General features: G+C 44.6%; 6 non-coding genes across 6 annotated transcripts; all 6 read left to right on the top strand.

Annotated features, from left to right (window-relative positions):
- The first annotated feature begins 537 nt into the window (after nt 1-537).
- On the top strand, nt 538-609 carry TRNAQ-CUG (transfer RNA glutamine (anticodon CUG)). Its single transcript has one exon. It is a non-coding gene; the product is annotated as a tRNA-Gln (tRNA).
- Nucleotides 610-1,199: 590 nt separating this feature from the next.
- TRNAQ-CUG (transfer RNA glutamine (anticodon CUG)) lies at nt 1,200-1,271 on the top strand. Its single transcript has one exon. It is a non-coding gene; the product is annotated as a tRNA-Gln (tRNA).
- Nucleotides 1,272-1,652: 381 nt separating this feature from the next.
- On the top strand, nt 1,653-1,724 carry TRNAQ-UUG (transfer RNA glutamine (anticodon UUG)). Its single transcript has one exon. It is a non-coding gene; the product is annotated as a tRNA-Gln (tRNA).
- A 188-nt stretch (nt 1,725-1,912) lies between these two features.
- Nucleotides 1,913-1,984, top strand: TRNAQ-CUG (transfer RNA glutamine (anticodon CUG)). The gene has a single exon. It is a non-coding gene; the product is annotated as a tRNA-Gln (tRNA).
- Nucleotides 1,985-2,364: 380 nt separating this feature from the next.
- Nucleotides 2,365-2,437, top strand: TRNAQ-CUG (transfer RNA glutamine (anticodon CUG)). Its single transcript has one exon. It is a non-coding gene; the product is annotated as a tRNA-Gln (tRNA).
- A 128-nt stretch (nt 2,438-2,565) lies between these two features.
- On the top strand, nt 2,566-2,637 carry TRNAQ-CUG (transfer RNA glutamine (anticodon CUG)). The gene has a single exon. It is a non-coding gene; the product is annotated as a tRNA-Gln (tRNA).
- Nucleotides 2,638-16,787: the final 14,150 nt, after the last annotated feature.

Genomic DNA, 16,787 nt, shown 5'->3' with positions numbered 1-16,787 from the left:
ATGCTTACAATAACTTGCCTTAATCCCAAGGGTTCCATGGTTTAGTGGTGAGGACATTGGACTCTAAATCCAGTAACCCGAGTTCAAGTCTAGATGGAACCTCAATTTCAGCTTTGCAATGTTGTATCCCCTAGGTCCTATTTGAACCTTGGGTTGCATTCCTATAAATTCAAGAGAGAAATAAGAGCGTGTTGCATATGATGGAACTCTTAAAGTTTACGCTTGTGGGTTCCATGGTCGCGTAGTTAGGACATTGTATATAGAATTCAATAACTTTCCTTTATCCTAGCATGGGTTCCATGGTCTAGCGGTTCGGACATTGGACTTTGAATCCAGTAACCCGAGTTCAAGTCTCGTTGGATCCTCATTTTTAGCTTTGCAATGTTATCCCCTAGGTCCTATTTGAACCTTGGTTGGCATTCCTATAGATTCAAGAGAGAAATAAGAGCGTATTGCATATGATGGAACTCTTAAAATTGACGCTTGTGGGTTCCATGATGTCACAATTAGAAAACAATAACTTGCCTTAATCCCATGGGTTCCATGGTCTAGTGGTTAGGACATTGGACTCTGAATCCAGTAACCTGAGTTCAAGTCTCGGTGGAACCTCACTTTCAGCTTTGCAATGTTGTATCCCCTAGGTCCTATTTCAACCTTGGTTGGCATTCCTATAGATTCAAGAGAGAAATAAGAGAGTCTCTTAAACTTGATGCTTGTGGGTTCCATGGTCTAGTGGTTAGGACATTGAACTCTGAATCTAGTAACCCAAGTTCAAGTCTCCGTGGAACCTCAATTTCAGCTTTGCAATGTTGTATCCCCTAGGTCCTATTTGAACCTTGGGTTGCATTCCTATAGATTCAAGAGAGAAATAAGAGCGTGTTGCATATGATGGAACTCTTAAAGTTGACGCTTGTGGGTTCCATGGTCGCACAATTAGGACATTGTAATCCAATAACTTTCCTTTATCCCATGGGTTCCATGGTCTAGCGGTTCGAACATTGGACTCTGAATCCAGTAACCCGAGTTCAAGTTTTAGCTCTTCAATGTTATCCCCTAGGTCCTATTTGAACCTTGGTTGGCATTCCTATAGACTCAAGAGACAAATAAGAGTGTATTGCATATGATGAAACTCTTAAAATTGACGCTTGTGGGTCCCATGGTGTCAAAATTAGAATACAATAACTTTCCTTAATTCCATGGGTTCCATGGTCTAGCGGTTAGGACATTGGACTCTGAATCCAGTAACCCGAGTTCAAGTCTCGGTGGAACCTCACTTTCAGCTTTGCAATGTTGTATCCCCTAGGTCCTATCTCAACCTTGGTTGGCATTCCTATAGATTCAAGAGAGAAATAAGACCATGTTGCATATGGTGGAACTCTTAAAGTTGACGCTTGTGGGATCCATGGTCTAGCGGTTAGGACATTCGACTCTGAATCCAGTAACCTGAGTTCAAGTCTTGGTGGAATCTTAATTTTAGCTTTGCAATGTTGTATCCCCTAGGTCCTATTTGAACCCTGGTTGGCATTCCTATAGATTCAAGAGAGAAATAAGAGTGTGTTGCATATGATGGAACTCTTAAAGTTGTCACTTGTAGGTTCCATGCTCTAGTAGTTAGGACAATGTATACATAATCCAATTACCTTAATCCCATGGGTTCCATGGTCTAGTGGTTAGGACATTGGACTTTGAATCCAATAACCCGAGTTCAAGTCTCGGTGGAACCTCAATTTCGGCTTTTCAATGTTGTATCCCCTAGGTCCTATTTGAACCTTTGTTGGCATTCCTCTAGATTCAAGAGAGAAGTAAAAGCTTGTTGCATATGATGGAACTCTTAAAGTTGACGCTTGTGGATTCCATGGTTTAGCAGTAAGGACATTGTATATAGAATACAATAACCTTCTTTAATCCCATGGGTTCCATGGTCTAGCGGTTAAGACATTGGACTCTGAATCTAGTAACCCGAGTTCAAGCCTCGGTGAAACCTCAATTTGATCTTTGCAGTGTTGTATCCCCTACTTCCTATTTGAACCTTGGTTGGCATTCCTGTAGATTCAAGAGATAAATAAGAGCGTGTTGCATATGATGGAACTCTTAAAGTTGACGCTTGTGGGTTCCATGGTCATTTAGGACATTGTATACAGATTCCAATAACTCTCTTTAATTGCATGGGTTCCATGGTCTAACAGTTAGGACATTGGACTCTGAATCCACTAACCCAAGTTCAAGTCTCGGTGGAACGTCAATTTCAACTTTGGAATGGTGTATCCCCTAGGTCCTATTTGAACCTTGGTTGGCATTCCTATAGATTCAAGAGATAAATAAGAGTGTGTTGCATATGATGGAACTATTAAAATTGACGTTTGTGGCTTCCATGGTCTAGCGGTTAGGACATTGGACTCTGAATCCAGTAACCTGAGTTCAAGTCTCGGTGGAACCTTTATTTTAGCTTTGCAATGTTGTATCCCTTAGGTCCTATTTGAACTTTGGGTGGCATTCTTATAGATTCAAGAGAGAAATAAGAGTGTGTTCCATATGATGGAACTCAATTTAAAGTTGACGCTTGTGGGTTCCATGGTCTAGCGGTTAGGACATTGGACTCTGAATCCAGTAACCCGAGTTCAAGTCTCTGTGGAACCTCAATTTCAGATTTGCATTGGTTTATCCACTAGGTCCTATTTGAACCTTGGTTGGCATTCCTATAGATTCAAGAGAGAAATAAGAGCGTGTTGATGGAACTCTAAAAGTTGACGTTTTGTGGGTTCCATGGTCTAGTAGTTAGGACATTGTATATAGAATACAATAACTTGCCTTAATCCCATGGGTTCCATTTTCTACCAGTTAGTGTTAAGAAAGAATCTCAACAAAAGAATATGATGCGTATTGGTAATTGAGATATTCTATAGTAGCTATTAGGAAATTAGCTACTATTACATATATAGGTAAAACAACTATTTAGCTACTCACAACTAATTAGCTGAATATGTAAGTCACTTATATACTTAGGTAAAAAGTAAGAGTGAGTAGGAGAGTGAAGTAAGAAAACAAACGAGAGAGGTTTTTTCTCTAAGTAATGAAAAAGAACGTTTTGGGCTACTACAGAGGTGAGTCTCCTTCCCCCTTTCTCTCTTCCTTGAAACCTAAACGATCCTGCACATCAGGATCCGTTGTTGCACAAAGAAGAACTGTAACACTTTCTTAACATGGTATCAGAGCGCAATTGCTAGTAAAGAAGAATAGAATGTACAGATCTAAGAAGATTTCTCTGGTTGCTTATCTAAATCAGAGAACTGCTTGTTGAAGTTAATCGTAGCTAAAGCCCTAAATTGGAAGAGAGATGGTTGTTGAAAATGGAAGCCAAATAGTCATAGAAAAACTAGATAAAAACAATTTCCCAACGTGGAAATTCAGAATGACAAATTTCCTGATGGGAAAAGGATATTGGGATTACATTGAAGGAGACCTAGAAGAGGCTCCAGAGATCCTTGAAGAAAATACAACTGTTGCACAAATCAAAGCATTTAAAGGTTGGAATCAAGGGGCAAGAAAAGTATTGCATTGGCTGTCACTTAGCATCTCAGATTCAATGCTTGGACATATACAAGATGCTTTGCTTCCAAAATAAGCTTGGGATAGTTTGGCGAAACTGTTTGAAGTAAATATAAAGGCAAGAAAACTTTAGTTCAAGACTGAACTAAATACCTTGGAAAAAGGTAAGATGTTCGTCAATGAGTATGCTCTGAAAATAAAGAGCATATGTGAATCACTTGCTTCTATTAATGTGAAGGTAGAAGATGATGATAAAGTAGAAGTATGCTTAATAGGCTTAGGACTGCAATATAAAAGCTTCAAAACTTCCATCCTCACAAGGGATAGTATCCCAAGTTTTGTAGATCTGGTTTCAATGCTTGTAGTGGAAGAAAGAAACTAGAACCGATAATAATTATTAAGGAAGAGGACAACACACAATAAGTGGAAGAAATAACATCAAAGGCAGGGGAACAATCGAGGCAGAGCTAAGAAAAGTTTTTTGAGTGATGATGGTTGTTGGTATTGTGGAAAACTAGGCCATACACAGGCTGAATGTTATAAAAAGCAAAATGATGAAAAAAGTGGGAAGAGACAATAAAATAACTATGCTTCAACTAGTGAAAACGGTGACAAAGAGGGTGCTTTTCTTATGAAACATGAGACAACAACAATGGCTGAAAGTTCAGATAGATCTAATGAATATTATATGTGGTATGTAGATTCTAGGGCATCTAATCATATGACCGGACATGCAAGCTGGTTTGAAAGTTTAAGAGAACCAAAGATTCCTAGTTATGTACAAACATGTGATAATACTACTCATACAATCGAGCATGTTGGAGATATTCCATTGTGGGAAGAAAGAGGAAAAACAAAGTATATGTTGAATGTTATGCATGTTCCAAATCTTGCAAAAACCTGATTTCTGTTGGACAGATAGTAGAGCCAGGAATGCAAGTAAAGTGGGTGGATATGCCTAAAACATGGAAAGCTTATTGCAAATGGAAAACGCCCAGGAAGAATGTTTCTTTTAGATGTGGATATGCCTAAAAAGATTACAACCATGCTTGCAGAAGGAATGAATGTAATCTCATATGTGACATAAATGAATAGGACACATAAGTATGCAAACCTTGCAAAATATGTTGAGAAAAAATGTAGTGGCTGGACTGCCGAAGTTGAAAGATTGTGAGATGAGCAAAATATGTGAAGCATGTCAATATGGAAAGAAAAACAGGTTGCCTTTCCCTCATGAAGGACATATAAGCAAAAACCTATTGGATTTGGTACATACAGATGTATGGGACCTACAAAAAATGCCTCAATTGGTGGTTGCAAGTTTTATGTAACATTCATTGATGATTGCTCATGGAAAGCATGGGTTTACTTCATGAAAGAGAAGAGTGAAGTATTTGAGTGTTTTTGTAAGTTCAAATGCATGGTAGAAAAGCAGGTTGGAACTAGAATAAAATGTTTAAGGTGTGATGGAGAAGGAGAATACTTCCCATATGAATTCTCTGATTTTCTACGCAATCAAGGAATAAGGAGACAGTTCACATGTAGATATACTCCACAGCAAAATGGAGTGGCTAAGAGGAAAACCTAAACTTTGGTAAACATAGGAAGAGCCTTGATGACTGAAAAAAATATGCCATTTTATTACTAGGCTGAAGCTATAAACACAACAAACTATATTCTAAATAGATGCATAACATTTGGAGTACATGTATCTCCTGAAGAATGTTTCTATGACAGGTGTTAAGTAATTAGGTAATTAACCAGGGTTAATTAGAGACTAATTATATGGTTACGTTAAGCAGCGGAAGATTAGTATGATATGCACGTGAGAGTGTGTGAGAGGAAGAGAGAGAGAGAGAGAGAGAGAGAGGAAGTTACACTTATGAACATGAAGATAAATGGGGGATGATTGACTATATTGAAAAGTGTCATCACATACAAAAATACCCACAATGAGGTATATATACAACCCATGTGCAAGGGTGCACATGTGTGGGTAGAACATAGGTACTTATGTGTAAGTCCTACATTAAATGTATTAAGGAGTGGAGGATCTAGAATATCCCACTTAAGTACAAGGTCCTATTTAAAGGCTTAAGGTCAACACATTAACTAGATTCGATCTAGGTAACTACTAAGTTACATGTGTTGACTAACTAGATTAAACTAGTTGAGCTTGATATCTCAACACGCCCCCTCAAGCTCAAGTGTGAGGCGTCCAACATCCGGTTTAGCTTCCTTCGGCTTCGTCGGCATCGGTGCAGCTTTCTTCGCGTCTTCGCAGCTTCGTTGCGCGGCTCTCCGCAACTTATTCTCCCCCTCAAGCCTGTGAAGAAGGCTTGGATCCTCGGGCTCTTGTTCGGCCACTACCTTCATCGCAAGGGCATAGTGATGGGCCAGATACTCGTTGTAGGCGTAACGAGTGACTTGGGTCTTCGCTCGTGATGAGCGGCGGAGTTTCTCGTTTGTCGATGTGAGCGCCTTCTTTATTCCGGGTGTCCTCATGATGGGTACACCGAACTCACTGTCTAGTGAGCGAGCCAAATCATCCGAATCACGGTCGTCGAGGTGGACCTCGACTTTGTATTTGGGCATCTTACCTTTGCCTTTGTCCGATGTCGGACTTGGCTGCGACGTGTTTTCATCGCGTGGAGGCTCTTGTGAGCCAATTAGCTCAGTAGAGCTTGGATTGTCCTTCGGTGGAGGACTTGGTCAAATTTCGTCATCCGAGTTGGCATTCAACTCTTCCTCGATCGGGTCGGATGGAGTCGCATCGGGCTTATACCAAGATGCCAATTCGTCGAAAACGACGTCGCGACTTATCCGCACCACTCGGGTCGAAGGGTTGAAGCACTTGTACGCCTTTTTCACGGACAAATATCCTATGAGGATACATTCTTCCGACTTCGCGTCGGCCTTCTCTCGACTTTCGTTCGGGATGCGTACATTCGCAATGCTTCCGAACACCTTGAGGTGCGAGAGGATAGGCTTCCATCCGACGAGGAGCTCGTATGGAGTTAGCTCATGGACTCCATTGGTGGTGCACCGGTTCATGAGATAGACGGCCGTGGATGCCGCTTCGGCTCAATAGAAATTCGGCATGTGCTTCTCATGCATCATGGTGCGTGCTACCTCAAGTATTTGCCGATTCTTCCTTTCGGCGACTCCATTTTGTTGGGGAGTGTGTCGGCATGAGAATTCTCTACGAATGCCTTCACCTTGGAGGTAGGAGGTGAACTCGTCAGAGAAGTACTCCTTTCCTCCGTCCGATCGTAGGCATCGAATGTGCCGACCGGTTTCTTTCTCCACTTGGCTTTTGAGCCTTTAAAAGTGGGAGAGCACTTCTCTCTTCTTCTTCATCGGGTATATCCACGCGTAGCGCGAGTGGTCGTCGATGAAGGTGACATAGTAGCGGCATCCGCTGAGCGTCGGTGTTTGAGCCGGTCCCCATACGTCCGAGTGGATTATGTCAAGGAGGCCTTTGCTTGCGGAGCACTTCTCTCTTCTTCTTCATCGGGTATATCCACGCTGTCGTGAAAATCCATCACTATGTGCGGATCGTGAGACGGAACCGTCGGGGTTCTAGACTAGAAGGATTTAGAGCAACATGTACAACACAAGCAAGTTTTAAGCATAAGACAAGTGAGAGAGACAAATCATTAGTTTAATGCAAAAGAAAATCGATTCTTTGTAATTTCAGAATCGTGTAACAATGGGTTGGGTATGGAAATGAGAGATTAATTTTTCAAAGAAAGGAGCCAACAACCATGCAAGGAGTGGTCCGATATGAATACCAGAGATAATTTTTGACAAGAAAGATCAAGTAAACAAAGCCAGGAGTTTGATATCAATATGTGAGATAATTTGTTTCTCGAATCCGAGAGGGAAGAAGAAAAAAAGGGGAAAAGAAAAAACTAGGAGGGAAAAAATGGGACATATATCAAGCTCCTCGTTGATCCTCCTTCCCAATGTTACTTTGCATGCCCACTTTTAGTTGGATGGCCTCTATTTTTAGTTGCATGGCCTTTGCTTTTAGTTGCATGCTTCCATTTTTAGATGCATGCCTTTTACTTTTAGTTGCATGGCCTTGGCTTTTGGTTGCATGCGATTGTCCGTACAATTCGGCCAAATGACACAAACATCCATAAAGTTTAGCCCGTGCACAATCCGTACATGTGTCGCAACCAAACCGTAGACGTGTCCGCGCGCAAAAGTCCCGACCGCGCAATAGTGTACGCATCCACGCGCGCACACGTCCAACCCGCACCGTGTACGCATCCGCGCGCAAAATTCTCGACCGCACCGTAGTGTACGCATCAACGCGTCCGCGCGCTCGTCCGCACATACGCGTCCGTCCGAAACGTCCACGCATACGCCCGAAACTTGCACACGTGCATACATCCGAAGACGTCCATGCGCGCGTATGTCGTGTACGCATCCGCGCGCAAAATTCTTGATTGCGCCGTAGTGTACGCATCCACGCATGCGCGCGTGCCCACACACGCGTCCGCGCGCTCATCCGCACATACGCATCCATCTGAAACGTCCATGCGTACGCCCGAAACTTGCACGCGCGTTCATCCGAAGAAGTCCATGCGCGCATACGTCTGAAAACGTCCATGCAACTATGCACACGCGCGTACGCCCGAAACTTGCACGCGCGTTCATCCGAAGAAGTCCATGCGCATACGTCTGAAAACGTCCATGCAACTATGCACACGCGCGTACGCCCGAAGCATACACACCATATAGTGTAGCCCAAGTCACCTTAAACATTCTATGCTCCACACATTGATAGAATAAATATGTTTTGGTTTCCCTTATATATTCTGGGTTCCAATGTTGTCCTATCTATGTGGGATATCTCACAGTTTTGTCTTTTCTTTTCTTTTCTTCAAACTTCACACTCACATAACTTGATATTTGTTTATCCGTTTTATGCGTAGTAAAATACGCTATAAAGCTCTTGAACACATCTATCTTCCCATATCCATATATTAAGCTAATCATAAATAATTATTTTATTAGTTTTCATATCGTGTGTGAAAAACCACATGACATTCACCCCCACCAAACCTGCACATCCACCGGTATGTGCCAATTGTGGTGAGGTTCCTCTTTTTTAATTACTCTTCTTCAACCTCGATGTTCGAGGATACATCATCTAGATCTTCGATCTCAAGATTTGGAGCTTCTCTTCTCTTAAAGATCTTGATCCTCTTCCCTGCTATCGGCAAAGCAAGTCGAGTTCCATCTAACTCCACAAAAAAATAGGTTGCATTGCTTTCTATTTTCTTGACCATATACGGGCCAAACCATCGTTTTGCGAACTTTCAAGCAGTGTTATATTGATTATCGAGACTACTATCATAGACAAGAACCCAATCTCCTTCTTCAATTTTTCTTTGTCGAAGACGATGCTTCCTATCAAAATTCTCCTTGTTCTTCAATCGAGCCTGGCGCAACCATTCTATTGCCAACTCGACATCTTCGGGCCTTCGTTCTAATTGTTGAATCCTCGTGGCTAGCAAGTCTTCCCGACTCATTTCCTCTTGCCATGGCAAAGACGTCCACAAAGCAACACTTTGCTCAATAGGCATTATTGGTTTTTGTCCTAATATGAGTTCGGCGGGCATATATCCCGTAGTCGTGCTATGTGTAGTTCTATCTGCCCACAATGCATAAGGTAGTAATCGTGGCCAAATTCCCATCTTGCCATCGCAAGCCTTTGCTAGAGCTTTTACAATTGGACAATGTCCTCGTTCCACCTTCCCATTTGCGTCCGAGTTGTACGCCATGGTGAGCGATAATTTGACGCATATTCTTGAAAAGAACTCTTTAGCTTCATTCGCATCTAATTCTCCCCTATCGGCTACTATTTTGCCAACACATCCATATCGACAAATAACATCTTCAAGGAGAAACTTACAAACCGCTGAAGTTGTTTTATTCCTTAGCTCCCGTCCTTCTACTTGGTTGGTGAGATCCTCTCTTGCTAGCACGAGATGTTTCATTTGCCCCAATCCCATTGGCATAACCACTATGTCTACCAACCACTTATAGTGCATTGACAATGGATATGTCGGATGAAGTTCATCCCTATGTTGAATATTCGAGTATAATTGGCATTGCTCACATGTTTCAACATAGCTTGCTACATCTTTGTAAACACCCGGCCACCAATACTTTTCCTTGAGCTTTGTAAATGTTGCCCATATACCACGATGACCTGCCCACACACTATCATGAAATTCAACAATTAGAGTTTGTTGATCCTATTTCTTGCACACCACTCGAAGTGGAGTTCCATTCTTCTTCTTCGGAAACATCCATAGATGTCCTTCTTTGAGGAAGAACTTGTAGACCTTCTTCCTAATTCGGTAGAAGTCTTCCTTTGACCATGATTCATCTTTTGTAAGAGAGCTTAAGTATTTGCCAATTTCAATGAATTCACCCTCATAATCTTCTACTTTGAACACTACTAGCACCCGAGCACAAGAAACCGTAAAGAAGTTCAGGCCAACATCCTCTTCGTCGGAGTGCAAATCTTCTTCACCCTCATACCTCCCCCTTGACAACATATCGGCCACCACATTATGCTTTCCATTTATATGCCGAATGTCGGGGTTGAGGGACTTGATATAGGCAATCCATCGCAGCATAGCAATATCCGGTGTAGCACAACCGGATATCATTCCGAGAATAGGTAGACAATCAGTTTCGATTATGACCTCTGTTCCTATAAGGTAATCACGATCAGTTTTAACCGCGGATACTATTCCCCATAGCTCTCTCTGTACTTGGCATACTTCCTTTATCTTTCGGTTAACACCTTCGCACCGAATCAGATTGCATACCGATTCTTTTCTTTGTCTTCTTGGTTTTTCACCCATCCAATTCCGGTTGGGCTCATATCCACCATCACATATATCGGGGTACCATCGGTGTAGTCGGCTTTGTGTAGTGCTGGAGCTCCCAATAATAGTTTCTTTAGCTTTCGAATCGCGTAGGTATGCTCATCTTCCCATTCGAACTTCTTCCTTTTCTTTAATAGTCCATACAATGGTTCAGCGACATGGGCATAATGTGGAATCCATATGTGATAGAATGCGCATGCTCCCAAGAATCTACGCACCTCCATTTGAGACACACATTCTTCTTTCATCTCTTGAATAGCGTTCACCTTGGATGGAGATGGCTTCCGGCCATAAGACCCACATAAGTGTCCTACTACCAATATTTCTGGTTGACCGAATGCAGACTTCTCTCCCGAAAACATGAGATTCGCATCCTCAAGCTTTTGCAACACCTTCTCGCTATCCTTTATATGATCGATGACAAATCTTTGGCAGCCATCTTCAACTTTCGATTCATCTTTTTCTTCCACCAAGCATCCTTTGATTGGAATATCATCTAAGAAGGGCATTGTGATATCGGGGATGCAATCCCTCAACACTTTATTCATGGCATTTACCATGTGGGCTACGGAATTTGTTGCACCTTGGGGTAAGGTGCACATCCTTACCAACCCGATCGGCGTCCTCATTGTTGTTATGTCTCTACTATCGATGGCTTCTTCGGCACCGTAAACCATCTATTAGAGTAGGGACCATTGGATGGCTCAAGACTTCCCATTTGTAAAGAATCAAGAGATGGATTCTTGTGAAGCGGAATGGGTGTGAACTCTCGGAATGGGTGTGAGATAGGGAGAGAGAGACACAGAGTATACGCAAGGTTAAGTATATTAGCAAAGGAGAAAGACTCAACCTTATACAAGGTGGGAGGAGGGTGCTTTATGTAGTCACCCTCTCTCTTCATTAACTACAAGCTTCATGGAGCATGGGGAATGTGAAAGCTCATAAGTTATGTGACATAGCATATGATTCTATGACTCATACTAAATGCTAGAATACAAAGTGGTGACATAATGGTGACTCTTGACCATTGGAGTGTCTCTTCACTCTCAAGGTGAGTTCACACACTAGAACAATTTGAGCTTGATTCTCAACACGCCCCCTCAAGCTCAAGTCGGGTCGGTTTCAGACGGTATCCGAAATCCGCTTCAACTCGCGTACCGGAGTCTGCGTCGGCTCGCTTTATGCGGAGTTACGGAATCAGTGTTGTGCTTCGGCTTGCGTGCGTAGTTGCGAAGTCTGTGCTTCGGCTTGCGTGCGTAGTTGCGAAGTTTGTGCTTCGGCTTGCGGCTTTCTTCGCGGCTTTGCGCGGTAGATCGGCTCTTCGCTACTTCGTTGCGTGGTTGCGGAATCCACGCGTTATTGCATAGTGTCTTCAGTACTCCCCCTCAAGCTTGGCAGGTCAGGGATCGTCAATCCGAGATTGGTCATGAATTGCCATAGCTGGTCGGCTCCTAAGGCTTTGGTGAAGATGTCGGCCGTTTGAAGATTGGTGCTAATGTGTTGTAGGTTGACATCGCCAGCCAGAACGCGCTCTCGGATGAAGTGATAATGCACTTCGATGTGCTTTGTCCGCGCATGAAACACCGGGTTCCGAGCCAAATAGATACTGCTCATGTTGTCGCAGTAAAGGGAAGCCGGATCCTTTGATGGGTACGCCCAGATCCTTCAAAATCCTCTTGAGCCATACAGCTTCACACGCAGCTACGGCTGCGCCCTTGTATTCCGCCTCCGTACTCGAAAGAGCGACGGTGGGCTACTTCTTGCTACTCCAGGATATTGCTCCGCTGCCAAGGGAGAAAACAAATCCGGAGGTTGATCTTCTATCAACTTTGTAACCAGCCCAATCGGCGTCTGTGTACCCCTCAAGTCGTATTGGCATCGCGGTCTTGTAGAGGATGCCACAATCCATTGTGCCGCTCACGTATCGTAGAACTCGCTTAGCGCAATCCAAGTGAGTATCACGCGGTGTTTGCATGAATTGGCTAAGGAGACCGATTGGATAACTAAGATCGGGTCGTGTGATCGTGAGGTAGATGAGACTCCCGATGAGTTGCCGATACTGAATCGGCTCACACACTTTGGTGTCAGAGTTCGCATCTAGTTTGAGATTGCGATCGAGTGGGGTTGCCATGGATTTGCACTCAGCCATCCCGAACTTGTATAACAAGTTGAGGATGTAGCGTCATTGAGAGATCATGATTCCGGTCGGAGTCCGAATTACCTCGATGCCGAGGAAGTAGTGGAGCTCCTTCATGTCCGTCATCTCGAACTTGTCAAAAAGGAGGAATTTGATTTTATCGATTTCGACGAGATGCTCACCTCCAATGACTAGGTCATCCACATATAAAATGATGACGATCGGACTTGCAGAATCGCTTCGTATGTAGATGGAGTTGTCCGATTTTGACATACGAAAGCCGATTTGATGAAGATATTGCGTTATCTTCGAATGCCAAGCACGCGGTGCTTGCTTGAGGCCGTAGAGTGGCTTCTTGAGTCAGCATACGACTTTCGAATGGGTGCTCGAGTTGAAGTCGGGTGGTTGGATCATGTACACCTCCTCGTCTAATTCGCCTTGTAGAAAGGCGTTCTTGACGTCCATTTGATGGAGGTGCCACCCTTTCGCCGCGGCAAGCGCAATTACGGTCCGTACCATCGTCATCTTTTCCCACCGGGGCAAAGGTCTCCTCGTAGTCAACTCCATGCGTTTGGGCATATCCTTTCGCTACGAGTCGAGCTTTGTAGCGGTTTACGGAGCCATCAGCGTTATACTTCACCTTGTAGATCCATCTGCATCCCATCGCCTTTTTGTGTGGTGAGGTGGGAACGAGATCCCACGTCTCGTTCTTCCGTAGTGCCTGCATCTCCTCGTTCATTGCTTCGATCCATCACGGGTCCTTCGCGGCTTCCTAAAAGGTTTCCGGTTCCTGTACTGTCGCTACCTTCATCATAAAGGCGTAATGGTACGCCATATAATCGTTGTAGCCGAATCGGCTTACGGGGTTCTTTTCACGGGTGGATCGGCGGAGTTTTTCATTTGCAGAGATGAGGGCTTTCTTAGCTCCGATTGGTACCTCGAAACCACCGAACTCACTGTCGAGTGAGTGAGTCGATTCATCGTCGTCGAAGCGATCGTCTTCATATTCCGCCATTTTCGCCTTGCCTTTGTCCATCTTCGGGCTAGGCCGTGATGTGCTTTGATCACTCAAAGGTTCTTGTGGTCCGCTCAGTCGGGTCGTGATAGGACTTTCTTCGAATATGCGCGTAAGGTGATCTTCATCCTCTATCTCTTGTTCGGTGGATGCCGGGTCGAGCAGGGTCGGAGTCGAAGCTGTCACTGGTGCGTACCAGGATGCGGACTCGTCAAAGACGACGTCTCGACTTACCCGAGATATTCGAGTTGAGGGGTTATAGCACTTGTACCCCTTTTGCTCCAGTGAGTATCCTACGAGGATACATTTCTCCGACTTCGGGTCAAGCTTTTGACGCTTCTCGTCGGGGATGTGCACGTACACATTGGAGCCGAATATCTGAACATGTGATAGGTTCGGCTTCTTTCCGAAGAATCTTTCGCGCGGAGTGACCTCGTGCACGCCGGATGTTGTGCACCGGTTCATTAGGTAGACGGACGTATTTGCCGCTTCGGCCCAATATGACTTGGGCATATGCTTCTCGTTCATCATGGCCCGCACTACTTCGAGGATTTGCCGATTTTTGCGCTCGGTTACTCTGTTTTGTTGCGGAGTGTGTCGGCAAGTGAATTCTCGTCGAATTCCTTCCTTTTGGAGATACGTCGTGAAATCATCCGAGAAGTACTCCTTGCCACCATCCGATCGAAGGCATCGTACATGTCGGCCCGTGGCTTTCTCAACTTCATTCTCGCTCTTTTGCCACATCGGGTAGATCCAAGTGTGCCTAGAAAAGTCTTCGATGAAGAGCACGTAATATCGGCATCCGCCGAATGTCGCCGTTTGAGCCGGACCCCATACATCGGAATGAATTACGTCGAGTACGCCTTTGCTCACATTCCACTCCTTCGGAAATGGGTGTCGGTGTTGCTTGCCGAATTGGCACGCTTCGCATACACCTTCAATCTCCTTCTCTTTGAATGTCGGGAGTCCGATGGCGACTCCTTTCGATTTCATTGCTTTGAGTTTGTTGAGATTGATGTGGCCGATTCGCTTATGCCATAGCTCTATGTCGGATTCGGCTTTCGTGCTTTTCGCGAACATGGCGGATTTCATCTCGAGCGAATCAAGAATGAACATCCGGCGCTCTCTTCTACCACGTGCGATGATTCGGCCTTCTTTTTCGATAAAACACCCTTCTTGGTCGAATCGTACTTGCATCCCTTGCTCAACCATTTGGCCGACCGAGACCAAATTCTTTGTGATGGTGGGTACATGCAAGACATTTTTAATGTATGTTTGCTTACCTCTTTTGCCGAATGGAACATTGCCGATGTGCCGAATCGGGTGCGTAGTGTCATCTCCGGTTTCGACATAACCGGGTTGCTCCGGCTCTCGAAGTTCGAGAAACCATTCTTTGTGGGATGTCATATGGTTTGAGGCTCCGGAGTCAACAAACCATACGTCCTCCGGATTGAGGGCACTAGTTGAGGTAGAGGCCGACATAGACTTTGCTCTATGTTTCATCATGAACATTCCGCCACGGTTGGAGTTGTATGCATACATTCCGCCACGATCCTCGTAGTCGGAGTCGGAATTCTGCGCGTAATTCGTGAGTTGTCGGCTTGTGGAAGCCGATTCACTCATCTTCTTTCGGCACTCTTCTTCGTGGAGGCCGAGCTTTCTGCAATATCCGCATTCGGTTGCGTTTTGACGGCTCGGGCCGGAGTGGAAGCTCCTCCTTCTCGCGAAGGTTCCTCGTTGGCCTCCGTTTTGCGGCCGAAATTGGGAGTTGTTGTCGTAGGTCGGACCTCGTCCGCCTTGTCCTTGGCCGAATCGGCCTCTCGCTCGTCCACGTCCTCTTCCTCCATTAGAGTGCGCGTAGAGCATGTGGCCTTCCGACTCATTGCTCCTTGTACGCACGTGGTTTTCTTCGACCAATAGCATTGATTGGAGCTCGAAGGAGGGAGATTTCTCCCGTGCTAGAACGGCGGTTCGCATCACGCCGAACCATGGTGCGAGGCCGTCGAGGCATATTTGCACCATCTCATCATCATCTATACTTATGCTTATTGAGCCGAGCGAGTCGCAAAGTTCCTTGATTTTCAAGGTGTATGTCGTGATGGACATGTCCCTTTGTTGAATGTTGTTCAACTCTTGGTGAAGTTGAAGCTTCCTTGCGGTCGTGTTGGCGGCGAAAATCTTTCGTAGATTTTCCCACGCTTCCTTCGGCGTCTTGGCTTCTCGAATGTAACCGAGCATGTGGTCGTGAACACATGTCACCAAACAATACATCATGCGGCTTGCAGCTTTCTCCCATGTCGCGTATCCGGGAGCCGCTTCGGCGGGTCGGTCTTCATGCGCTCCTTTGATGTAGCTCCAATAGCCTTGTCTGACAAGGTATTGGTGCATCTTGTACTCCCAAGATGCGAAGTTGTTTCGATCCAACTTCTCGGTAAGGAGAGCGCTCCCCATTTGAGTATTCATTATGTCGATTCTTCTTCTTCTTCTTCTTCTCTCTTCGAATGTGAACTATGTAGCGAAGCTACAATAGCGATGAGCCGGTTCTTGGTCGTCGGCGTGGAGCACAACACACGATCACGATGAGGCGAATGGGCTAGATCGAGCTACCAAATCGCTCTAATACCATGTAAAGAATCAAGATATGGATTCTTGTGAAGCGGAATGGGTGTGAACTATGGGTGTGTGTGTGTGTGTGTGTATGAGATAGGGAGAGAGAGACACAGAGTATACGCAAGGTTAAGTATATTAGCAAAGGAGAAAGACTTAACCTTATACAAGGTGGGAGGAGGGTGCTTTATGTAGTCACCCTCTCTCTTCATTAACTACAAGCCTCATGGAGCATGGGGAATGTGAAAGCTCATAAGTTATGTGTCATAGAATATGATTCTATGACTCATACTAAATGCTAGAATACAAAGTGGTGACATAATGGTGACTCTTGACCGTTGGAGTGTCTCTTCACTCTCAAGGTGAGTTCACACACTAGACCAAGTTGAGCTTGATTCTCAACACCATCCTAACCTTCTCCTTTAGAAGCTCAATCAACATTGGAATGTGAGCTCTTGGAACTGGTATCGGGTTGAAGTTCCAAGGTACATGCGGCACCATAAAAATCATCATCGGCTCTATCATCTTCGGGTCGGCACATCCAATCTCTTGTGGAGAGAAGGCA

This window comes from Azolla caroliniana, unplaced genomic scaffold (genome assembly GCF_043228905.1).
Source record: "Azolla caroliniana isolate FFs.n. ecotype wild unplaced genomic scaffold, voAzoCaro1.0.p SCAF_1, whole genome shotgun sequence".
NCBI lineage: Eukaryota > Viridiplantae > Streptophyta > Polypodiopsida > Salviniales > Salviniaceae > Azolla > Azolla caroliniana.
Note: the sequence above shows the minus strand (reverse complement) of the source record. Positions and strands in the feature narration are given on the sequence as shown.